This window comes from Petromyzon marinus, chromosome 49, assembly GCF_048934315.1.
Source record: "Petromyzon marinus isolate PM22_M1 ecotype Great Lakes invasive population chromosome 49, UKy_Petmar_22M1.pri1.0, whole genome shotgun sequence".
In the NCBI taxonomy this organism is placed as follows: Eukaryota; Metazoa; Chordata; class Hyperoartia; order Petromyzontiformes; family Petromyzontidae; genus Petromyzon; species Petromyzon marinus.
In genome coordinates this window covers 5,960,573-5,987,686 of record NC_133715.1, presented here as the reverse complement: position 1 = coordinate 5,987,686, position 27,114 = coordinate 5,960,573, and the positions used below count along the sequence as shown (strand labels likewise).

The window sequence follows — 27,114 nt, the reverse complement described above, 5'->3', positions numbered from 1 at the left end:
GGGCGGCGGCGGCGGCGGCGTCCCTGCCCCACCGTGCCAACTTGCCGTGTCTTATCTGCCCGGCGCTTCGCTCGTCGCCGCGGGTATCGCTCCGCAAGCCCTCCGCTATTGCTGGAGGGCGACTGCCTCCAACTGCCCAGCAGCGTTTGGCAACGTGTTCCTAGCCTGGCACGGCCCAGTGGCGTCCTCCGCGAGCCTCCTCCTTCACAGAGGCCGATCTTGACGCCGCTTGTAACCAGTCGTCGGCAAATCCACTCTGCTCCACGTCCTCTGCTCGAGTGCGTGCTGCGCCCGTTTATCCCCCTATATCCGGCAAAAACAGAAGATGCTTGGGCATGCCGTGGCTCGGCATGTGGGTTACATGACCCATGCAGCAGCCTCGCCCGCTGAAGGAGCTCACTGATAGGACTGTGTCCAGATCTCTCAAGGACTCTGTAAGCTCAAACAATCCAGTCTGGTATCAACCCGGGATAGATCGTTGTCAGGCAAGCCTGAATGTTTCAAACCGGCTCAGATGTTTCCTCTTAAATGGTCCACGTTTCGCATGCAATAGAGAATGGAGGTCACAACTTGTTGCCGAGAAAACACGGAGCTTCGTGTTACGCAGCCGATGAAAATATAATCCGGCTTGACTTGATTCGGCGATGAGATCTTTGCTGCCAAAATGGAGCTGGTCATAAGCCCACTGCCCAGATATGGGAAACTCCTCCACTCTCTCCACAACTGCCCCGTCACTCATGGGGAGTTGGTGCGGGTAGAGTAATGCATGATTGATTGTGGTTTTTGCTTTGTGGGGCTGATGGAAAGGCCCCCCACCTATTTGTAGAACCCCCCCCCCTCCCCGATTATCATCAGTCTGCAACTCATTCTCCGTGAGCAGCGAGTGAGGTTCCGCTGGTTTGGAAGGATGCCCCGGTGATCCCCCCCCCCCCCCCCGTTTTAAGAAGGAGGGTTGTATTGATTTTAACAACTAACTCAAGGGTTGTTCAACTTCGCCTGGCCAGGCAGCACGCTGATGAGAGTCTTGTGCAGCCCCAAATGTGGTTTCAGACCAGGGCGGTCCTGCATTTGCCCCATATTCACTGTCCGTCTGCTACAGTAGATGGTATCGGCACATTTCAACAGGACCTACGTCTCTGATTTATTGACCTTCTCAAGGCCTACGATATCATCAATAGGCCAAGGCTCTTGGTTATTCTTCATGATGTCGAGGGTTCCTGACCGTGTGCTCACAATCATTAAGAACCTTCATCATTAAAAACCTTATTCATCATTAAGAACCTTCTTCATGATTAAGAACCTTCATCATTAAGAACCTTTATAATTAAGAACCTTTATCATTAAGAACCTTAATCGTTAAGAACCTTCATTATTGTAGGTAGGCCCGCTTAAAGCTGTGTGGCTGGGAGTCAGAGCCATTCCCTTGCCTTTACATTGCAGTAAATATCACCGCAAATACACACACGCGTACAGGCACACACTGCACGCACACCCACGTCTACAGACATATACACACACATGAATAAAGACAAATGCACAAACATGCAGAGGTTCACACACACACACGCGCACGAATACACACACGCACAAAGACCAACACAAGTCCACACATTCAAATAGACACACACACGCACACAAAGACACAGGCCCCCCGTATAGCCTTAGTAGACGCACGGGGCAAGTGCTCTTAGCGAGTGCCTATGAAGGGCGGTACGACACACGATGGGGTGGGTGGCCAGCACTACGCCCGCCCGCCCGCCTTTGTCTCCCCAGTGGCGATGTTTACACATCGCACCAGGTACTCATTTGAGGCCGAGTCGATCTCGCACACAGGCGCAAATACACACGCGCACACACGAACACGCACAAACACACACACACACAGACACACGAACACACACAGACACACGAACACACAGACACACGAACACACACACGCAGACACACGCACACACACGCACGCAGACACACGAACACACACGCACATGCAGACACACAGACACGCACACACACACGCAGACACACACACGCAGACACACGCACAAACACACAGACACACGAACACGCACACACACACGCAGACACACGCATACACACACACGCAGACACACGCACGCACAGACGGGGACACACACACACAAATCCTCTTTTCGCCTTAAAATCCGCAGAGAATATCGCGTAATGGAGCCGCGGATCAGCGCGACCCCAGCAGCGAGGTCGCGGAAAACTGGGATGGGGTCACGGGAGGAGGGGCAAGGGATTGAACTTAACCCAGACGGGGGAAGCGGCACGGGCGGCCCCCCTCCCCCCACACTCCTCGCCCCCACTCCCACCCTGAATCAAACCCCATCACGCGGCGATTACAGTGAGGGCGACAGTTGTGACCCGACCACGACAGACTCTGCGTAATCTTCACATCTCCGTGCCCCGAGGGGCGGGGAGGAATGGGTGGTGGAGGGGGTCTAGACCCCCACCCCACACTCTCTCTCTCTTCTGCTCCCCACGCTCTCTCTCTCTGGAGGCGCTCGCTCCCTCCCACGCTCTCCCCCCGCGCGTCTCTCTCCATCTCCTCGAGGCGAACGCTCCGCGCCCCCCCCCCCCGTTCCCTGTGCGTCCATCTCCCCGCGTCTCTAACTTCCTGCTCTCGTTCCCTGTCGCTCTCCCTCTTCTCTTCATTCTCTCTGACCCCCCCCCCCCCCCACGTCTCAGTGTCCCTCTCTCCTTTCTCCCTCTCCTTGTCACTCTCCCCGTGTCTCTCTGTGAATGCACGCGACTCCCTCCCTCACCTCTCAATCCCGAGTGAGTCATCCCTCCTCGTAACTCTCTCCCACCACGACATTCACACGCGCACTCTCCTCCGCCTTCACCAACCCACACTGAACCAGCGTGGGGAAGTATGGACAAATGCCTCCCCCCCGCCCCATTCCATTGCTGGATTAGAACCTCGTCCAGCAGTGGATTGACCAATAAGCTGTGTTTTTTAACTATAATAATGTAATAATTTACAGTCCCCATTGATCTTGCCCAATGCTGGATTAACACCGATCCAAGCCATGTCGGTCACGGGGGGATGTTTGATCATACTTCACCACGCTGGACAGTGACTGCCGGATTGGAGAAGTGGGGGGCGGGGGGGGGGAGGGTGAGATGACACTCGCCACTGATGTGAGTCAAACTCGGGACGCCGGGTTCCGTAGTGTTGCCGCGCTAACCACTACCGCCACCGCTCCCCGTAGGTGCGCACGTTACGAACGACGTCGACTTTCTATTCGAAATGAACCCATCCGCTCCCGCCCGGTGGTGGTGGGGGGGCGAGGGGGCTTCCCCCGCTAGGTAAGGACATTGGGGGGGGGGGGCGGGCGGGGAGGGTTAGGCACCCCCTATTTAATTCATGTCTTTGCCCCTTGCTTATTGCGCTCTGATGAGATGCGCTCCAATATCGGTGCCGAGCTCAGACGCCGATTTAATAACGCGGGGGAGTCACCAGATTGGGGGGGGCGCGGAGGGGGGGGGCACCCCTCCCACTCCTCCCTTCCCCTGCCCTATCCTCCACCTCCTTTCCCATCCACCCCCTTACCGCTCCCACCGTCAGCAACCCCCTCGTCCACGGATCTAGGGAGCTGGGGGGGGGGTGAAGGGGTGAGTGTAAAGGCGCAGCCCCTGCAATTGCTCGCTTACGGCCACCGCTGACCGAAGGGGCCTCGACTGATGGCCGCTCTAGAGGTGGGGAGCACCCCAAAGTCACGCTGCTGGGTCGACAGAGGGGGGCGGGGTGGGGGGGTGTGAGGTGTGAGAATTTAAACAAAAACTTTCGCCGTCGTTTCAACTTCCGCACCGGGACGTGGGATCGAACCTGCGAACTTTCTGCAGGGCGAGTCGAGTGGCTGCTGACCCGCTACTCCCGCTTCCGTAGCAGCAGCGGCCTCTCGGTGAGAGAGGGCGAATAGCGACTCACCTCGCGACTCACGCCGGGGTCGGGATCGAACCGTGCGAGCGGGCTCAGGGGCCACTGAGCGCGCGAGAAGGAGTTGGGTCCTGTTCAGCAATAGAGGCCCCCCTCCCCCTCTAACAAATTCATCCATAGCCACCCCCATAGTGTGGTCTGAGCGAGCCTGTGGTTGTTTGTGTTTACGCGCTGCGGGGAGTGGTGGCGCAGTGGTTAGAGTACTGCCCTACGAACCCGACGATCCGAGTTTATTTCCCGCCCGCTGCCAACATCGAATACCTGAACCGGCCATGGGCTTCCTCTACGTCGACTCAGCCTTAAATCCGTACCCGGTGCGCTGTGGGGAGACAAAGGCAGTGGGGCCTGGTGCTATAGCCGCACCACATCCGTGCGCGCCCTGTTGGCCTTCATAGGTGCTCGCTAACTGCACTTGTCCCAAACGTCTGTTAAGGCTATGCGGGGGGTCTTTGTCCCGCGTCTGTGCCATCTCCCCGCTCAGCGTGTCGCGCGCTCAGCACGACCACCAATCGTCTCGATTTCACGTTCACGCTCCCATCACTGCCAACATCATAATTTCAGCGCCACTCATGAACGCATCCTCCCGTGATCCACCAACCCCCCCCCGACTCTTCCCCCGTACACCTGTTGTGTGCTGACCCCCACCGTCCCACTACGCCCCCCCACCCCGGGTTGGGGGGAGGAGCGCGCGATCGTTCCCGAGCGCGTGGCACGCGTGGCCGAGCCGAGGGGCGGGGCTCGTGGGGGTTGTGGAGGGGAGGGGGAGGAAGGGTACCGTGGGGGGGGGGGGGGGTCGTGGGGGATAGGGGGAGAGGCGCGCGCTGCGGACGCGCGCGGGATGCGAGATTAGAGAGACGGGGGTGGGGGGTCATTTTCTATCCCCTCCCCCTGTCTCCCTCTCCCTCTGTTTCCCTCCCTCCCCATCCCAGGTCCCTGCCTCCCTCTGTGTCCCTCCATCCCCCCCCACCTCCCCCCCCATCTCCCCCCCCCCTGGCCGCCCGCATCGCACGGGAGGGGGGGGGGGGGTAGGAGGTGCTGCTGCTGCTGCGCTGGAAGCGCGCGGAGTCGCGCGGAGCGGAGGGAAAGGGGAGACGCGGGAAGGAGACGCGGGAGGGAGAGGAGCTCTGCGCGGGAGCGCCGCTCATTTCGCATTGGTGCCGCGTCGCGTACGGTGCCGACGTCGAGAGCGGGGAGAGAGAGAGAGGGAGAGCACGGGGGAGGAAGAAGAAACACTGGGAGAGAGGAGGGAGACGCGGGAGACATGAGCGGCGCGGGAGTATTCGTGTGCCCGGGCGAGCGGTGAGCGCCGGGCGTGCGTTGAGGAGGTGGAGGAGGAGGAGGAGACCTCGACTCTGCTCTCCACCGTGGGCCTGGCTCCGCGTGGCCGCGCCTCTCGCTCCGACTCCCCGCTTGCTACCCGCGTCCACCTGGGCCTCTGGACCCAGCGAACACAGCGGCCGTTCCCCCCCTCCCCTACTTCGCGTTCCTTACTCGGGGCCACCGCCGGGGTGAGTGCCGGGAGAGAGCGTGGGGGGAGTGCTGGGAGGAGAGCGTGGGGGGAGTGCCGGGAGAGAGCGTGGGGGAGTGCCGGGAGAGAGCGTGGGGAGGAGAGCGTGGGGTGGAGAGCGTGGGGGAGTGCAGGGAGAGAGCGTGGGGGGAGTGCTGGGAGGAGAGCGTGGGGGGAGTGCCGGGAGAGAGCGTGGGGGAGTGCCGGGAGAGAGCGTGGGGAGGAGAGCGTGGGGTGGAGAGCGTGGGGGAGTGCAGGGAGAGAGCGTGGGGGAGTGCCGGGAGAGTGCAGGGAGAGAGCGTGGGGGGAGTGCTGGGAGGAGAGCGTGGGGGAATGCCGGGAGAGAGCGTGGGGAGGAGAGCGTGGGGGAGTGCTGGGAGAGCGCGTGGGGGAGTGCCGGGAGAGAGCGTGGGGGAGTGCCGGGAGAGAGCGTGGGGAGTGCCGGGAGAGAGCGTGGGGAGGAGAGCGTGGGGGAGTGCAGGGAGAGAGCGTGGGGGGAGTGCCGGGAGAGAGCGCGGGGTGGAGAGCGTGGGGGAGTGCAGGGAGAGAGCGTGGGGAGGAGAGCGTGGGGGAGTGCTGGGAGGAGAGCGTGGGGGAGTGCCGGGAGAGTGCTGGGAGTGAGCGCCGAGGATCGATGCCGCCGGGCCCAGCGCTCACCCCCAAGCCACACGTCTCCTGTCGCCGCGCACGGCCACGCGGGGTGTGGGCATCGGGGAGACGAGGGGGGACAGGGGACCCCATGTGGAGACTAGGGGGTAAACAAAGAGGGGACGGGGGGGAGCATGCTGGAGACAACGGGAGTGTGTCTGTGAGACAGTGGGAGACCAGGAGACACGACGGGTACAGGGGAAGCTTTCGGAGATGCGGAGAAAGCCGAGCCAGGGTGGGGACCCTGGGAGTTTTGGGAGCCATGGGGATGCGAGGAGAGACGTGGGGGACTGCGGGAGCCTTCGAGGAGCTAGGGGGAGCCTGGCAGAGCCATAGGGGAGCCTAGGGGAGCCAGGGGGAGCCAGGGGGAGCCTAGGGGAGCCAGGGGAGCCAGGTGGAGACAATGCTTGCAAATGGAGTCGTGTGGGACATAGGAGAGACGGGGGGAGTTTCGTGAAGTATGCGAGGGTGTGAAGGACTTGGAGAGAGGCTCAGGGGACCCGTGCGGGTGTGAGGGGGGTTGGGGTTCTTGGGGAGTCTCGGGGAGATCGGGGTGAGACGAGGGGACCCTGGGGGGGGGGGGGGGGGGCATATGGGACCCTGGGGTGACGGGAAGTCGTGGATCAGACGCGCGACCCCTCGTGGACCCCTCCAGGTGAGCGGCGCAGGTGCGCGGACATCCCCCCCTCACCCCCCCCTTAACCCCCCTCACCCCCCCTCACCCCCCCTCAACCCCTCCTTCTTCACCACCACTCCTTAATTACCCCAGCTCCGCCAGAACCCCGCCAGTACCGTGCTCGGACCCCGCTCGGAGACCCCTGTTGGATCTTCCCCGGCCAGGGATCGAGTTCCGTTCTCGTCAGCGGCCACGCGAGGGCGCCACCCCCCCGCGCACGAGGGGGTGCCGGCTCGGGAACGACCCCCATCGGACCCCCGTGGAGCAGACCCCGGGACCCCGAACCCCGGATTTGGGGGACCGACCCCGCGCTGAGTGGAGGTGAGAGGCTGGTGACGCCGTGAATTCAGCACACAGCCCGAGACTAACACTCTACACTAACACTCTACACTAACACTCTACACTAACACTCCACACTAACACTCCACACTAACACTCTACACTAACACTCTACACTAACACTCTACACTAACACTCCACACTAACACTCCACACTAACACTCTACACTAACACTCCACACTAACACTCTACACTAACACTCTACACTGACACTCTACACTAACACTCTACACTAACACTCTACACTAACACTCTACACTGACACTCCACACTAACACTCTACACTAACACTCCACACTAACACTCTACACTAACACTCTACACTAACACTCTACACTAACACACTACACTAACACTCTACACTAACACTCTACACTAACACTCTACACTGACACTCTACACTAACACTCTACACTGACACTCTACACTGACACTCTACACTGACACTCTACATTAACACTCTACACTAACACTCTACACTAACACTCTACACTAACACTCTACACTAACACACTACACTAACACTCTACACTAACACTCTACACTGACACTCTACACTGACACTCTACACTAACACTCTACACTGACACTCTACACTAACACTCTACACTAACACTCTACACTAACACTCCACACTAACACTCTACACTGACACTCTACACTGACACTCTACACTAACACTCTACACTAACACTCTACACTAACACTCTACACTGACACTCCACACTAACACTCTACACTAACACTCTACACTAACACTCTACACTAACACTCTACACTAACACTCTACACTAACACTCTACACTAACACTCTACACTGACACTCTACACTAACACTCTACACTGACACTCTACACTGACACTCTACACTGACACTCTACACTAACACTCTACATTAACACTCTACACTAACACTCTACACTAACACTCTACACTAACACTCTACACTAACACACTACACTAACACTCTACACTAACACTCTACACTGACACTCTACACTGACACTCTACACTAACACTCTACACTGACACTCTACACTAACACTCTACACTAACACTCTACACTAACACTCTACACTAACACTCTACACTAACACTCTACAATAACACTCTACACTGACACTCTACACTAACACTCTACACTAACACTCTACACTAACACTCTACACTGACACTCTACACTAACACTCTACACTAACACTCTACACTGACACTCTACACTAATACTCTACACTAACACTCTACACTAACACTCTACACTAACACTCTACACTAACACTCTACACTGACACTCTACACTGACACTCTACACTAACACTCTACACTAACACTCTACACTGACACTCTACACTAACACTCTACACTAACACTCTACACTGACACTCTACACTGACACTCTACACTAACACTCTACACTGACACTCTACACTAACACTCTACACTAACACTCTACACTAACACACTACACTAACACTCTACACTAACACTCTACACTAACACTCTACACTAACACACTAACACTGACACTCTACACTGACACTCTACACTGACACTCTACACTAACACTCTACACTAACACTCTACACTAACACTCTACACTAACACTCTACACTGACACTCTACACTAACACTCTACACTAACACTCTACACTAACACTCTACACTGACACTCTACACTAACACTCTACACTAACACTCTACACTGACACTCTACACTAACACTCTACACTAACACTCTACACTAACACTCTACACTGACACTCTACACTAACACACTACACTAACACTCTACACTAACACTCTACACTAACACTTTACACTGACACTCTACACTAACACTCTACACTAACACTCTACACTGACACACTGCACTGACACACTACACTAACACTCTACACTAACACTCTACACTAACACTCTACACTGACACTCTACACTAACACTCTACACTAACACTCTACACTGACACTCTACACTAACACTCTACACTAACACTCTACACTAACACACTGCACTGACACACTACACTAACACTCTACACTAACACTCTACACTAACACTCTACACTGACACTCTACACTAACACTCTACACTAACACACTAACACTAACACTCTACACTGACACTCTACACTAACACTCTACACTAACACTCTACACTGACACTCTACACTAACACTCTACACTAACACACTACACTGACACTCTACACTAACACTCTACACTAACACACTAACACTAACACTCTACACTGACACTCTACACTAACACTCTACACTGACACTCTACACTAACACTCTACACTGACACTCTACACTAACACTCTACACTGACACTCTACACTGACACTCTACACTAAAACTCTACACTAACACACTACACTGACACTCTACACTGACACTCTACACTAACACTCTACACTAACACTCTACACTAACACTCTACACTGACACATTACACTAACACTCTACACTGACACACTAACACTAACACTCTACACTAACACTCTACACTAACACTCTACACTGACACTCTACACTGACACGCTACACTGACACACTACACTGACACTCTACACTGACACTCTAGACTAACACACTACACTGACACTCTACACTGACACTCTACACTAACACTCTACACTAACACACTACACTAACACTCTACACTAACACTCTACACTGACACTCTACACTGACACTCTACACTGACACACTACACTGACACACTACACTAACACTCTACACTGACACACTACACTAACACTCTACACTAACACACTACACTGACACTCTACACTAACACTCTACACTGACACACTACACTGACACACTACACTGACACTCTACACTGACACTCTACACTAACACACTACACTGACACTCTACACTGACACTCTACACTAACACTCTACACTAACACTCTACACTAACACTCTACACTGACACTCTACACTGACACTCTACACTAACACTCTACACTGACACACTACACTGACACACTACACTAACACTCTACACTGACACACTACACTGACACACTACACTGACACTCTACACTGACACTCTACACTAACACACTACACTGACACTCTACACTAACACTCTACACTAACACTCTACACTAACACTCTACACTGACACTCTACACTGACACTCTACACTAACACTCTACACTGACACACTACACTGACACACTACACTAACACTCTACACTGACACACTACACTAACACTCTACACTAACACACTACACTGACACTCTACACTAACACTCTACACTGACACACTACACTGACACTCTACACTGACACTCTACACTGACACACTAACATTGATACTCTACACTAACACTCCACACTGACACTCTAACACTCTACACAGGCACTTTACACTGACACTCTATACTGACACTCTACACTGACACACTACACTAACACACTACACTAACACACTAACACTGACACTCTACACTAACACTCTACACTGACACTCTACACTAACACTTTACACTGACACTCTACACTGACACACTGGCACTCTACACTAACACTCTACACTGAAACTCTACATTGACACTTTACACTGATACTCTACACTAATACTCCACACTGACACTCTAACACTCTACACTGACACTCTAACACTCTACACTGACACTCTAACACTCTACGCTGACACTCTAACACTCTACACTAACACACTAACACTGACACTCCACACTGACACTCCACACTGACACTCTACACTAACACACTGACACTCTACACTGACACTGACACTCTACACTAACACTCTACACTAACACTGACACTCTACACTAACACTGACACTCTACACTGACACTCTACACTGACACTCTACACTGACACTCTACACTGCCACTCTACACTGACACTCTACACTGACACTCCACACTGACACTCCACACTGACACTCTACACTAGCACTCTACACTAACACTGACACTCTACACTAACACTCTACACTAACACTAACACACTAACACTGACACTCTACACCGACACTCCACACTGACACTCTACACTGACACTCTACACTAACACTGACACTCTACACCAGGGGTCGGGAACCTTTTTGACTAAGAGAGCCATGAAAGCAAAAAATTTGGAAATTTATTTCAGTGAGAGCCATATAATATATTTTAAAAGTGAATTCAACTAAATGTCAGTATAATAAGCCTCTGAATTTATTCTTTTAAATAATGTTGTTATAACACTCACCATTAATGCGACTTCTGGTGCTGCATGGATTTGCTGATGTCTTTGTAGTCGGGTTGGTACTTGGTGAGGTTAAGCTTCATGCAGGCGTTGAGGCTTTCATCCGTTAAACGTGATCGTAGGTTGGACTTGATGTTTTTAAGATGTGAGAATGACTGCTCACATGCATACGTAGATCCAAACATGGTCAATACAGCAATACTCACACGCTGCAGTGTGTGGTATGTGACAGGAAGCGCGTTCCAAGTTTTGAGAATCAGCTGGTCTTCGGGTTGGAGTTTTTTCATTTCTGTCCACATGTGCTTGCTCGCCAACTCCGCTTTCTGTCGTGTGATTCTTTCCAAATCTTCATTCAGTGACTTGAACTTATTCACCCACATGTCTGAGGCCTTCAGGTCAGCCACTTCTGCTTCAAAATCTCTGACGGAGACACCAGGGATGTAATTCAGGTCGGCTGTGTTCAGTGAACACTCGTTTGGATGGGTGATGAACTTAAAAAGACGAGTGTGCTCACGAAATTCTCCAAAGCGTGCTTTGAAGGACTGTAGGAGACTGGATGTGCAGCCAGCTAGCTGGTGGAGATCAAGGTTTTGAATGGGCTCACTTGCTGTGCATGCATCTTTAAATTGGCTCAGTTTTTCAAAATGTAGTAAACGACCTGTTTCAAGATCCGTGATGAAAAGCTCCAGCTTGTTTTCAAAAGCAAATACAGCTTGTTGAAGGGATAACACTGTATTTCCAATGCCTTGCATTTTCACGTTGAGCTGGTTCAGATGTTCAGTCAGATCTACGAGATAGTAAAACTTGAGGAGCCACTCGGTGTCGGCTAGCTCAGGATGCCCGACGCCTTTCATTTCAAGGAAAGTTCGGATTTCGTTCAGGCAAGCCGCAAAACGGCTAAGCACCTTCCCTCTTGACAACCAACGCACATTGCTGTGCAAAAGCAGACCAGGATAGTTATTTACAACTTCATCCAGCAGTGTTTTAAACTGGCGATCATTTAAGGCTCGGGCAACAATAAAGTTGATCACACGAATGACCAGCGACATCACTTCGCCAAACTGCCTGTCACACATCTGAGCACAAAGTGCCTCCTGGTGTATAATGCAATGGAAACTTAGGATGGGTCTATTTTCATGTTCACGGAGAAGCGCCACAAATCCTTTGTTTTTCCCCACCATACACGGAGCACCATCAGTACACACTGAGAGAAGTTTATCCATAGGTAGACTTTTTTATTGAGCAAACTTCATGAAAGACTTGAATAAATCCTCACCTCTTGTGGACCCTTTTAATGGCAGAACAGCAAGACTTTCTTCGCGCAGTGTGTCACCAACAGCATATCTTGCAATCACGCTGAACTGCGACAAATGGCTCACGTCTGTTGACTCATCCAAAGCCAGAGAAAAGAACGGCGCTGCATTTATGTCCTTCACTTGCGTTTCCTCCACTTTGTTTGCCATCACGATGGTACGATCATGAACAGTTCTTGCCGACAGAGGCATGTCTTGTATCCGTTTGATTATCTTGTCTTTGTTCGGAAGATCATCAAAAAGTTCATTGGCTACATCCAGCATGAACGTTTTAGCATACTCGCCATCTGTGAATGGTTTTCCGTTCCTCACTATTGCTAAAGAACCAGCAAAGCTAGCCGAATTATAGTCACCTTGCCGGGTCCATACGCGGAGTTGCTGCTGGCTAGCTTGCACCCTGCTCAGAAGCTCTTGGCACGCTTTCTTTCTGCTGTCTCCCGCAGGGTATTTTGATGCAAAGGTAGCGTGGCGCGTGTCGAAGTGCCGCTTTACATTCGGCCGTTTCAACGATGTAATTTTGTCATTGCAAATTAGACACACCGCAGAACCCGCTCTCTCCACAAAGGCGAATTCTTCGGTCCATTCGTCCTGAAATGTACGATACTCGTCGTCTTTTTTTCTTTTCGCCATCTTCTTCGTCGAAGGGTTAGCTTTGAGCTAATGACCGAGCAGACGCAGTCTCAGACTGATTCAAAAGGGGGCGTTTACCTGTTTTACCCAGCAACGGCAAACGTAGGCCAGTATCATCCAATTAAAATAATGGACAATTGCTCCTGCAGCCCTGAACAGGACATGCGCAGTGAAAAATCGATGGATGGATTAAAACAAGTGAGAATATTTTGTTTTATCTGCGAGCCATATGCAATCATCAAAAGAGCCACATCTGGCTCGCGAGCCATAGGTTCCCGACCCCTGCTCTACACTGACACTCCACACTGACACTGACACTCTACACTGACACTGACACTCTACACTCTACACTGACACTCCACACTGACACTCTAACACTCTACACTAACACTCTACACTAACACTCTACCCCAGTGATTCTTAACCTTGACTGCAACCTTTCACCCCTTTGGTTCTCAGTCGCTACAAAAAATGTACAAAGTTAATAAACTTGGAGCGGGTTTGATAAAACAAAGTCAGTTGTTACTTAACGTGCCAAAGCTCAATTTGTGTTTTCGATTATTCATCTTCGAAATAAATCTGGCCACGCCTCGCACCCCCCTCCAGGTTAAAAAGAACCACTGCCCTATAATAACATTCTCCGCTGACACTCTAACGCTCTTCACTAACACTCAAACACTCTTATCTACGGGACCTCTTTGCATATGAACACTGCTTTAGTCCCATAAAGGGTAAACAACCTATTCTTACCCAATCACTCTTCACTAACACTCTACACACTGACACTCTGCACTAACACCCTGCACTGACACACTCTACGCTTACACTAACGCTCTCGCAAACTCCAGGCCTATTACTCACTCCGTACTAACTCGAGCGCTAACTTCAGCCTGCATCCCAAATCTCTGACCCTACCCCAGCTTCTAACGCGAACCCAAAGCACACCGCGGTGTCTACGCGACTGTCTAACTCTGCACTAACTCCGGCACTAACTCCGGCGCTAACTCTTGCGCTAACTCCGGCACTAACTCCGGCACTAACTCCGGCACTAACTCTGGCGCTGACTCCGGCACTAACTCTGGCGTTAAATCCGGTACTAACTCTGGCACTAACTCTTGCGTTAACTCTGGCACTAACTCCGGCACTAACTCTGGCACTAACTCTGGCGTTAACTCCGGCACTAACTCCGGCACTAACTCCGGCACTAACTCCGGCACTAACTCTGGCACTAACTCTGGCACTGACTCCGGCACTAACTCTGGCACTAAATCCGGCACTAACTCCGGCACTAACTCCGGCGCTAACTCTGGCACTAACTCCGGCACTAACTGCGGCACTAACTGCGGCACTAACTCTGGTGCTGACTCCGCTACATAACTTGCGGTGCTGACACTCAAATCGTCGAGTGCCAAAACCGGGGCTTGATGTCTCGCTGAATGTTTCCGTGGCTGCTGGTTCGCCACGGCCATAGCGAGGCGTGTACTGGATGTGGTGTGCCGGGTGAAGGGACACATTCCCGGGTTGGCCACCTGGACTCACCTGGTTTAAGCGTGAGCCCTGAAAAAAACGAACTCCAACGGCAGTTTTAGTACTAACACGACGGTAATACTAACACCGACTAGAGTACTAACACCGACACGAACAGCATTGTGACCACCCACTGTCGTACTAACACCGACACTAACTCTTGTACTAACACCAACTCCGGTACTAACACCAATTCTAGCACTGACACCGACTAGAGCACTAAGACCGACACGAAGCGCATTGTGATCACCAACTGTCGTACTAACACAGACACTAGCTCTTGTACTATCACCATCATTAGCACTAACACCGACTGCACCACCAACACGACCGCTATCTGCACCCAGCTCACTACCCCCCGTCCCCCCCAGCACTCGCAGCCGCTGTAACCCTCCGCACAACCCCCCCCCCCCCCCCGGACCTCACCACCGTCACCCCGCGGGGAACTGTTCCGCGAGACGATCTTTAGCAGGCAAAGGCCCCCCCCCCCGTGTAGCCTCTAATAGACTGTTGGGGCAAGTGCTGCTGACGAGTAAGCACCTAACGAAGGCCGGCAAGGCACACCAGGGGGTGGGATGGCCAGCAACCACGCCCGGCCGTCTTTGTCTCCCTAGGTGTTGGCGACTTTCCACGTATTTATTTTTACTGCACACCGCACCGGGGTGTGCCGATTTGAGGCTGAGTCGACCTAGGGGGCGGCCAAGGCCCGTGGCCATTGCAGATAATTATCCGTCACTGGCGTTGGAGGTGGCCCCCCACAAACCCCGTGATCCACATTCTGTGCGCGCCTCACTCAACCCCCTCCCGAACCCACAAGAGTTGTACATTATATAATTATTTTAATCGCCACATTTTATTTCAGAAAACTACAAATGTGTAAGAATAATAATAGTATTGTATCGTACGAGCAGCCCTCACCTGACCGTCTGTCCGTTCGTGCCTCCAGCCAGCCAGTAAAACTTGTTTCTAATACAGTATAGAACAGTATATTAATTTAGAATATTAAAAAACAATTATGTACGTAAATTGACAATTATGTGCGTGTGTTAGTGCGTGCAATTTTCAACGATGACAGAAAGTCTATAATTGATGAGCCCTACGTGCCGGGATGATGATGATGAAGGGTCATTTCCTGAAACGTCGTCAATTATTAACGTTGTCTTCTAAGCACACACGCGAGGTGTGAATGGCGAGTCGTGTTAATTGATTGTTGTGAGGGTTAGCGTGCGTAACAACTGGGTGTGTGGGTACGTGTAGGTGTGTGGGTATTCGGGAGATGATTAATACCCGTTTGGTGATGTTCAATTGTCGTGTATTGCAACACAAAGCAGGCAAAGGTCCCCCATGTAGCCCGTAACGGACTATCGGGGGCAAGCGCTGTTAGCGAGCACCTATGAAGGACGTCTCAAATACGTGGACACACAATGGGACCTTTTTTGCCAATATCAAAATGATTAGAAATATAATAAATGGCGTTCGTCTTTCTGAACCCTATTCCTCGTTGCTCATCACAAAGACACATCCAAAGGTCCCCCGTATAGCCTTAACATACTGTTGGGGTAAGTGCTGTTAGCGAGCACCTATGAAGGCCAGAACGGTACACGAGGGGGTTGCCCATAACTGGTTCAGATAATCGTCAGTGACGTTGGCCGTGAGCGGGAATCACGTACGCACACACACACACGTACACACAGATACACACACACGTACACACACACACGTACACACAGATACACGTACACAGATACACACACAGATACACGTACACACACGTACACACAGATACACGTACACAGATACACACACAGATACACGTACACAGACACACGTACACAGATGTACACACACAGACACAGATGCACACACAGATACACACACAGATACATGTACACACACATACACAGACACACGTCCACAGATACGTGTATAGATAGACGCGTGTAACTCTCAGACACGTACACGAAAATACATAAACCCGTAGACACAAAGACAAATACCTCCCGTGTAGCCTACACAGACTGTTGGGGCAAGTGCTGTTTAGCGAGTAACACCTTTGAAGGCACACGAGTGGTGGTGTGATCACCACGCCTTCGTCTCTCCAGGTTCTCATTCGAGGCTGAGTCGACCTAGGGGAGGTCCAGGACCGGTTTAGATAATTGTCACTGATACACGTGCATAAACAGACACACGCGCACACAACAAAGATACAAAGATCCCCCATATAGCCTTAACAGACTGTAGGGGCAAGTGCTGTTAGCGAGCACCTATGAAGGCCGGAACGGTACACGAGGGGGTGGGTGGCCAGCACCACGCCCGACCGCCTTTGTCTCCCTAGTGGCAATGTTTACACACCGCACCAGGTACTCATTTGAGGCTGAGTCGACCTAGGGGAGGCCCGGGACCGGTTCAGATAATCGTCACTGGTATTGGCCGTGAGCGGGAATCGAACCCGGGTCGCCAGGTTCATAGCGCAGCGCGCTAACCGCTACACGCGCGCACACACACATACATAGACACACATATATACACATCTAAGCAAAGGTACGCACATTCACATACGTTGTATAGGGGTTGTTTTTATTTTCTATTAGCAGTAACTGAATGAAAATAACCGGCTATTTTGTTCCGGTTACCGGTTTTGCCGCACGTATATCAATGCACACGTCGTTACAGGTGGGGTAAAGTGTGGGTACCCTCACCTATTCCAAGGCTGGTCGGCGTGGGGGAAAGTAGAAGGGGCTCTCGCTCGGCTAGTGCCGAGGTCAAATGATGTGTGCCACGAGGTGACTTGGACCGCCGTGCCGTTTGTACGTTCGCGCGTGCCTAGCATCAACGGCGTAACTCGTTCCTGGCTAACATTCCACGGGAAACGGTTACCGGTTTTGAAAAAAAATACGCACCGAAGACACGCGCACGATCGCCCGCGCAGTAATAGGGCGACTTCCCCCCACCCCCGCCCCCTCTCCCCTCCCGGGGTCGCTTTGTCGTTGTCAGCGAGCACCTATTAAGGTGGTGACGAGCGAGTGTGGTCAATTATAGGCGCGACCGCCTTTGTCTCTCCAGTGCGTGATGCGTGCACGCCGCAGCGAATACCCTGACATTGTGTGGCCGAGTCAGCTCAAAGGACCGCGTTCGGATTTCGCTGGCCGCTGATGTTGGCCGTGGGTCCCGAATCGAGTGTCGGGCGGCCGTGGGGTTGTGTAGCGCAGTGCGCAAACCACCCGGCGCTGCCGCTACACCGCTCCGTTTACAAAGACAAAGATCCCCCGTGAGGCCTTGCAATGGACCGTTGGGGGCAAGTTGCTGTCCGCGAGCAGCACCTCTGAAGGACGATACGACACACGAGGGAGGGGAGGCGTGGGGACAACACCACGCCCAGCCGCCTTTGTCTCTCTAGTGCTGCTGTTTTACACATTGGACCAGGTGCTCATTTGAGGCTGAGTCGACCTAAGGAAGGCCACGGCCGACTCAGATAATTAATCGCAGCCGGTGTTGGCCATACAACAAAGACAAAGATCCCCCGTATAGCCTTAACAGACTTTTGGGGCAAGTGCTGTTAGCGAGCACCGATGAAGGCCAGAACGGCACACGAGGGGGTGGGTGGCCAGCACCACGCCCGGCCGCCTTTGTCTCCCCAGTGGCGATGTTTACACAACGCACCAGGTAGTCATTTCAGGCTGAGTCTACCTAGGGGAGGCCCAGAACCGGTTCAGATAATCGTCACTGTTGGTGTTGGCCGTGAGCGTGAATCGAACCTGGGTCACCTGGTTCATAGCGCAGCGCGCTAAACGCTACACTACTGCCATATATATACAAATACACATACATACACACATACATACACACACATACACACACATACACACACATACACACATACATACACACACATATACACACACACATACACACACACATACACACACACATACACACACACACATACACACACACATACACACACATACACACATACACACACATACACACACACATACACACACACATACACACATAAACACACACATACACACACACATACACACACATACACACACACACATACACACATACACACATACACACACACATACACACACACACATACACACATAAACACACACATACACACACACATACACACACATACACACATACACACACACATACACACACACATACACCCATTCGACAAATACAAATATCCTCCATATAGCCTTACAGACTTTTTGGGTAACAAGTGTGGTTCGCGAGCGCCCGTGAAGAAGGCAGAGAGGGCGGTGTGGTCCAGTACCACGACCGGCCGCCTTTGTGTCCCCGGTCATAAAACTTTTACACTGGACCCCCAATCTCACGCTCGCGTGGCTCGGGGCGGTCAACGCGACTCGTCGCCTCGTCTCCCGCCCCCGGGCGCGCGTGGGGAGGCGACCCCAGGCATCGACTCTCCGTGCATCTCTCGCTATCCGCATCTCCCCCCACCACCATCACCACCCCTCATTTGTTTTCGTCTCTCCACGTCTCCAGTTTTCACGTTGTCTCCCCATCTCCCGTCTATTCCGCTTCTCGTCATTCTCCCCGTGTCTCCAATATTCCCGTGTCTCTATTCTTGTGTCTCCAATATTCCCGTGTCTCTATTCTCCCCGTGTCTCCAATATTCCCGTGTCTCTATTCTCCGCGTGTCTCCAATATTCCCGTGTCTCTACTCTCCTCGTGTCTCCAATATTCCCGTGTCTCTACTCTCCTCGTGTCTCCAATATTCCCGTGTCTCTATTCTCCTCGTGTCTCCAATATTCCCGTGTGTCTACTCTCCCCGTGTCTCCAATATTCCCGTGTCTCTATTCTCCCCGTGTCTCCAATATTCCCGTGTCTCCAATATTCTCGTGTCTCTACTCTCCCCGTTTCTCCAATATTCCCGTGTCTCTACTATCCCTGTGTCTCCAATATTCCCGTGTCTCTATTCTCCCAATGTCTCCAATATTCCCGTGTCTCTATTCTCCGCGTGTCTCCAATATTCCCGTGTCTCTATTCTCCTCATGTCTCCAATATCCCCGTGTCTCTATTATCCCCGTGTCTCTATTCTCCGCGTGTCTCCAATATTCCCGTGTCTCTACTCTCCTCGTGTCTCCAATATTCCCGTGTCTCTATTCTCCTCGTGTCTCCAATATTTCCGTGTCTCTACTCTCCCCGTGTCTCCAATATTCCCGTGTCTCCAATATTCCCGTGTCTCAAATATTCCCGTGTCTCTACTCTCCCCGTGTCTCCAATATTCCCGTGTCTCTACTCTCCCCGTGTCTCCAATATTCCCGTGTCTCTACTCTCCTCGTGTCTCCAATATTCCCGTGTCTCTACTTTCCCCGTGTCTCCAATATTCCCGCGTCTCTACTATCCTCGTGTCTCCAATATTCCCGTGTCTCTATTCTCCCCGTGTCTTTATTCTTCGCGTGTCTCCAATATTCCCATGTCTCTACTCTGCTCGTGTCTCCAATATTCCCGTGTCTCTATTCTCCTCGTGTCTCCAATATTCCCGTGTGTCTACTCTCCCCGTGTCTCCAATATTCCCGTGTCTCTATTCTCCCCGTGTCTCCAATATTCCCGTGTCTCCAATATTCCCGTGTCTCCAATATTCCCGTGTCTCTACTCTCCCCGTTTCTCCAATATTCCCGTGTCTCTACTATCCCCGTGTCTCCAATATTCCCGTGTCTCTACTCTCCCCGTGTCTCCAATATTCCCGTGTCTCTACTCTCCCCGTGTCTCCAATATTCCCGTGTCTCTACTCTCCCCGTGTCTCCAATATTCCCGTGTCTCTATTCTCCCCGTGTCTCCAATATTCCCGTGTCTCTACTCTCCCCGTGTCTCCAATAATCCCGTGTCTCTATTCTCCCCGTGTCCCCAATATTCCCGTGTCTCCAATAATCCCGTGTCTATTCTCCCCGTGTCTCTATTCTCCGCGTGTCTCCCGTCTCATCACTCCGTCCCTCCCCGTTCCGCGTGTCTGTTCCCCCTGTGTCGACTGTCTCCCCGTATTTCCCGACTCCCGCTCTCACCACCTCCCCGTGTCTCCCGCTCTGCCGTGCACCACATCGCCACGCACCGTCTCTCCCGTGCATCTCCTCTCGTCGTAGCTCTCCGCGTTTCATTTTGTATCCGTGTCTCCGCGCCTTTGCCGTGTCTCTCCGTCTCGTCTCCAGTCGTGTCTCTCTCCCGTCTCCCAGTGGCTCCCGTGTCTCCAGTCTCCCATTGTCTCCCCGTCTCTCCACGTCTCCCGTGTCCCCGTATCTCCCCGTCTCTCCGCGTCTCTCTACGTCTCCCGTGTCCCCGTATCTCCCCGTCTCTCCGCGTCTCTCCGTCTCTCCGCGTCTCCCCGTGTCTCCGCGTCTACCCGCGTCTCCCGTCTTCCAAGAGTCTCCCCGTCTCTCCGCCGTACAAAAAAAAAACCTTTGGGCAATCACATCTGCACCCTCCTCCTCCAAATCGATGGCTGTCAAAGAGAGAGAGACGAACCGTGGAGAACTCTCCCGAACTCTCTCGCGCTCTCCCTGCACCTCTCCGACTCCGGCAGTCCCTTCAGCCGCATCAAGACAGTCTGCAGTGCCGACAGTGTATGTGACCCGCGACCCGCAGATCTCGACAGTGTAATATAAACTGTCGCTATATATACCGTATAGAAACTCACCGGAATAAGATCACACTCGATGGAAGCAGTAGCGCAGATGGTAGCACGCTTTACTACGAACCCGGCCACCTGAGTTCGGTTCCCGCTCAAGGCTGACACCAACGATGATGTTCTGAAGAGGTCCTGGGCCTCCCCTAGGTCGACTCAGCTTCAAATGACCACCTGGTGCGGCGTGTAAACGTCACCACTGGGGGAGACAAAGGCGGCCGGGCTCGGTGCTGGCCACCCACCCCCTCGTGTGCCGTGCCTGCCTGCATAGGCGCTACTCGCTAACAGCACTTGCCCCAACAGTTTGTTAAGGCTATACGGGGGATCTTTGTCTGTGCGGAGCGGTGGCGCAGTGGTCAACATGTGATACACATACCGGGCCACCCCACGTTGTAAGCACGTGCCGTCCCCAACTCTCATCGTCATCCGCGATCCCCAATATGCACTCTCTCTGTGTTTGTGTTACGAAGAGGGCCGTTGCCCGAAACGTCGCCTATTTTTATATATAAACACGGTTCACTTAAGGGCCACACAAAGTGTTATGATGTGTCGAATTGTTATACACACACAGGCAGGCACAAAAAAGACAAAGATCCCCCGTATAGCCTTAACGAGCTGTTGGGCCAAGTGCTGTTAGAGAACACATGAAAGCAGGCACAGCACACGAGGGGGTGGGTGTCCAGCACCACGCCCGGCCGCCTTTGTCTTCCGAGTGGCGATATTTACACACTGCCACCAGGTACTCATTTGAGGCTGAGTCGACCTAGGGGATGCCCAGGTACCGGTTCAAATAATCGTCACCGATGTTGGCCGTGAACGGGAATCGAACTCGGGTCGCCGGGTTCGTAGCGCGGCGCGCTAACCGCTCCACCGTTGCTCACACACACGCACATATACACACACGTGTGCGTGTGTGTGTATGTGCGTGTGTATATATGTGCGTATATGTGAACTATGACAATCATAAATATATATTGCCGTGTGAAATTAAACACGGTGGAGCGCGCCTCTCCGAGATTATTGAATTCGAGCTGCCGGGACAGACAGCCTCATCCGGCTCGCGGCCGCGTAACGAGCGGGACAGGCGGGGGGGGACTGCCAGCGCTCGCGTGATCATTAGCCGCGAGTCGAACGCTCGGGGAGACAGAGAGACGTGGAGACTCGCGCTGATGATGCTGCTGCTGCTGCTACGACTGTCGCCAGAGACTAGAAAAGATGAATTAGAGAGAGAGAGAGCGAGAGAGAGTGGAAGAGTGGGAGAGAGAGACAGAGACAGAAGAAAGGAATTGAAGAAATGCGGGGGAGTGGAGGGAGTGGGTGAGATGGTGGTGGTGGTGGTGATGATGATGATGGCGATGCTGCTGCTGCTGTCACCAGAGACGAGAAGAGAGGAATTGGAGAGACAGAGCGAGAGAAGAGAGGAATTGGAGAGACAGATGTCGAGAGAGAGTGAAAGAGAATTGGAAAGGCGCGGGCGGACACGGTGAGGCTCGTGCTGATGATGCTGCTGATGCGATCAGAGGCGAGAGACGACTGAGAGACGGGAGGAGAGTGAGAGAGGGGGGAGAGGAGAGAGAGAGGGGGGAGGGGAGAGAGAGAGAGGGGGGAGAGAGAGAGAGCCAAATACAAAGAGAGGAGACGAGGGAAGAGTTTGCAGATAGAATGGAAAGTAGGAAGGGAGGGAGAGCGAGTAGGGAGAGAGAGACGAGAAGAGAGAGCGACAGACAGACGAGATGAGAGCGTGACATTAAATAGAGTCTGTGTCTGTATGTGTATATAAAGATCCCCCGTATAGCCTTAACAGACTGGTAGGGAAAGTGCTGTTAGCGAGCACCTATAAAGGCCGGCACGGCACACGAGGGGGTGGGTGGTCAGCAAACACATCCGGCGATGATTAAACACCGCATCGGGTACTACTTTGAGGCTGAGACGACATAGGGGATTCCCAAGACAGCATTTAAATGTGTGTATGTGTCTACACGTGTGAGTATGTATATATGTGCATGTGTGTACTGTATATATGTGTGTGAGTATATAGGTGCTCGCTAACAGCACTTGCCACAAAAGTATGTTAAGGCTATCTGAGGGATCTTTGTCTGCGTGAGTATATGTATATGTGTGTATGTATGTTAGTATGTATATATGTGTGTGTGGGAGGAGTGGTAGTGTAGCGGTTCGCTGTGCTGCGCTACGAACCTGGTGAATCGAGTTTGATTCCCGCTCACGGCCAACACCAGTGACGATTATCTGAACGGGTCCTGGGTCTCCCCTAGGTCGACTGAGCCTCAAATGAGTACCTGGTGCGGTGTGTAAACATCGCCACTGGGGAGACAAAGGCAGTCGGGCGTGGTGCTGGCCACCCACCCCCTCGTGTGCCGTACCGGCTTTATAGGTGCTCGCTAACAGCACTTACCCCTACAATCTGTTAAGGCTACACGGGGGATCTTTGTTTGTTTTAGGGAGCGGGAGTGTCGCGGTCAGCGCGCTGCGCTACGAACCTGGCGACCCGAGTTCGATTCCCGCTCACGGCCAGCACCAGTGACGATTATCTGAACCTGTCCTGGGCCTCCGGTAGGTCGACTCAGCAGTTAAATGAGTACCTGGTGCGCTGTGTAAAAAAAAAAAAATAAGCGCTTGGGAGACAAAGGTGACCGGGCATGGTATTGGCCATACAGCCAGTCATAGGCGCCCGAATAGCAACAACTTCCCCCAATAGTCTGTGGATGCTACACGGGGGGATCTTTGTCTTCGAGTCTCCCCCCCCCCCACTCCACTCCCCACTCCACTCCCTGCCCCCCCCCCCACCACCACCATACACCACCCGTGCCGCTTTCTCCACCCCAAATCTGGCGATCTCTTCCCCAGCGCCGATACGCAGAGCTCCTCTCATCTCGCGCCTCGCCACTAAGAGGATCAGCCGATTATCCGACCCCACGTCCCCTCAGCTGACCCCCCTCGCCTCGCGCCTTACCAGCCCCTAGAACCTCCACCCTCTTACCTTAACCCCTCCCTCCTCAATACCCTTTTCCCCAAACCCCTTCTACCATTTACCGGTACCCCCTTGCCTACCGAGCCGAGTTCTAACGCTCAACGTCAGTCGATGACCCCGCTCGTGGGACTCCCCTAGGTTGGCTCGGCCGTAAGTGAGTTCCTCGTGCGGCACCGGGGCGAGAGACAAAGGAGGCCGAGTGTGGCTCTGAGCGACACCCCCCCCCCCCCCACCCCCTTCGTGTGCCGTCGTCGTTCTTAATAGGTGCGCGCTAACAGCGCTTGTCCCAACAGTGTGTTAAAGCCTACACGGGGGATCTTTGCCTTTGTGCGTGTGTGCGTGATGTGTGAAATGCGGATCTGATTCTCTCTCTCTCTCTGATTCATTCCTTCATCTGCGCCGTCTCTCTCCCTCTCTGCTGTCGATGTGTGAGTCTCCCTCCCTCCCTCCCTCTCTCCTCCATCTCTCACTTCTCCCCCTCTCTCTCTTTCTCTCTCCCCCACCAAAACCATCTCTCTCTGTTTTTGATTAATTCTGTTATGATTTTCTGTTTCACTTTTTTCATTACGACTTGTTGGGGTAGTGCCGGGTAGTTCTGGATGGTGTTGGATGCTGGATGTTTATTTATTTTAAGAACATCGATATTGTGAGCCGGGAGCAGCTCCGTCCCCCCCTCCCCGTATCCCCCCCTCCCCTTCCTCCCCTCCCCCCCAGCCCCCCTCCCTCCGGGCGCGTGCGCGAGTCCGCGTATTAATAATGAGCAGTGGCAGAGTGGATTAGAGACCCCCTGGGGTGCCCACCCCCCTTTCCCTCCACGCCATGTCCCCCCACCCACCCCCTCCACCTTTTTTTTACAGCCCCTCCCCCACTGCCTCCCCCCCATCCCCCACCGTGCCCCCCCCCCTCTCTCCCCCCAAGCGAGACTCAAATTAATCTCGTAACGTCTAACCTGCGACAAATACAACCACAACCACCACCTCCCCCCTGCTCCCATACGAAAGCCGTGCGTGTGTGTACACGTGCGTGTGTATACACGTGTGTGTGTGCACGTGCGTGCGTGTGTGCGCGTGCGTGTGTGTACACGTGCGTGGGTGTGTGCATGTATACACGTGCGTGTGTATGTGTACACGTGCGTGTGCGCGCGTGCGTGTCTATGTGTACACGTGTGTGTAGTGTAGTAGTTAGCGCTACCCGGGTTCGATTCCCACTCAGGGCCAACACCGGTGCCAGTTATCTGAATCGGTCCTAGGCCTCCCCCTAGGTCAAATCAGCGTCAAATGAGTGCCTGATGCAGTGTATAGTAAACATCGCCACTAGGGAGACAAAGACGGCCGGGCGTGGTGCTGGCCACCCACCCCCTCGTGTGTCGTGCCGACACCTTTATAGGTGCTCCCTAACAGCACTTGCCCCTTTAAGACTGTCAAGGCTATAGGGGCGGTCTTTGTATTTGAGTGTATATTGACGTACCGCGTGTATGTGTGTGTCTACATGCTGTAGTGTGACTGTGTTTATATTTGCATTGTGCGTTTGCACTGGGGGGGGGGGGGGGGTAAGCGGTAGGGGGTGGGGGCTGTTTAGGGGGGAGGGGTAGCGGAGACGGGGGGGGGGCTAAGTCTCGCGTTCTCAGCCCTCGCGAATTTAACAAAAAAACCTCGGAAAAAATCAATTTACTGCACCGCGCTCTCTCTCCCCTCTCTCATTCTCTCTCCCCCAGACTCCCTCCCTCCCTCCCGTGATTCCTCCCTCCCCTTGCATTCCCCCTCCCTCTCGTTCCCTCTCATCACCCACCCCTCTCCCTTCCATCCCACCTCATCCCCTCTCCCTCCCATCCCACCTCATCCCCTGCCATCCCCTTTGACCTTTCATCACCCCCCCCGGCCCCCAACTTCTTTGTGTGTATGTCTGTGTCTTTGTGTGTATGTCTGTGTCTTTGTGTGTGTGTCTGTGTCTTTGTGTGTATGTCTGTGTCTTTGTGTGTGTGTCTGTGTCTTTGTGTGTATGTCTGTGTCTTTGTGTGTATGTCTGTGTCTTTGTGTGTGCGTGTGTGTCTTTGTGTGTATGTATGTGTCTTTGTGTGTATGTCTGTGTCTTTGTGTGTGTGTCTGTGTCTTTGTGTGTATGTCTGTGTCTTTGTGTGTATGTCTGTGTCTTTGTGTGTATGTACATGTGTTTGTGTGTCTGTGCGTATGTTGAACTTCTTTGCCACCGTACGTAGCCAACCGTGCTAATCGGAGGTGCGTATATGTGTGTGGGGTTTTTGTGTATGTCTGTGTTTGTGTATGTTTTTGTGTATGTCTGTGTGTTTGTGTGTCAGTCTGAGTTTTTGTGTATCTGTCTGTGTGTTTGTGCGTATCTGTGTGTGTTTTTGTTTGTGCGTATGTCTGTGTGTGTTTGTGTGTCTGTCTGTGTGTTGTGTTTATCTGTGTGTTTCTGTGTATGTCTATGTGTGTTTGTGTGTATGTCTATGTATGTCTGTGTGTATGTCTCTGTGTGTTTGTGTGTATCTGTGTGTCTGTGTGTTTGTCTATGTGTGTTTGTGTGTATGTCTATGTCTATGTGTGTTTGTGTGTATGTCTATGTATGTCTGTGTGTATATCTGTGTGTGTTTGTGTGTATCTGTG

General features: G+C 52.8%; 1 protein-coding gene across 4 annotated transcripts in view; it reads left to right on the top strand.

The window, feature by feature from the left end:
- Positions 1-5,004: 5,004 nt before the first annotated feature.
- Positions 5,005-27,114, top strand: part of LOC116952928 (glutamate receptor ionotropic, kainate 2) — a 99,468-nt gene continuing 77,358 nt past the window's right edge. The window contains exons 1-3 of one of the 4 annotated variants that reach the window (XM_076074631.1): positions 5,005-5,472; positions 6,889-7,116; positions 23,964-24,075. The gene's annotated coding sequence lies outside the window, so the exon portion shown is untranslated. The remainder of the gene's footprint in view (positions 5,473-6,888; positions 7,117-23,963; positions 24,076-27,114) is intronic. The other 3 variants (XM_076074632.1, XM_076074630.1, XM_076074633.1) reach the window with 3 other exon arrangements.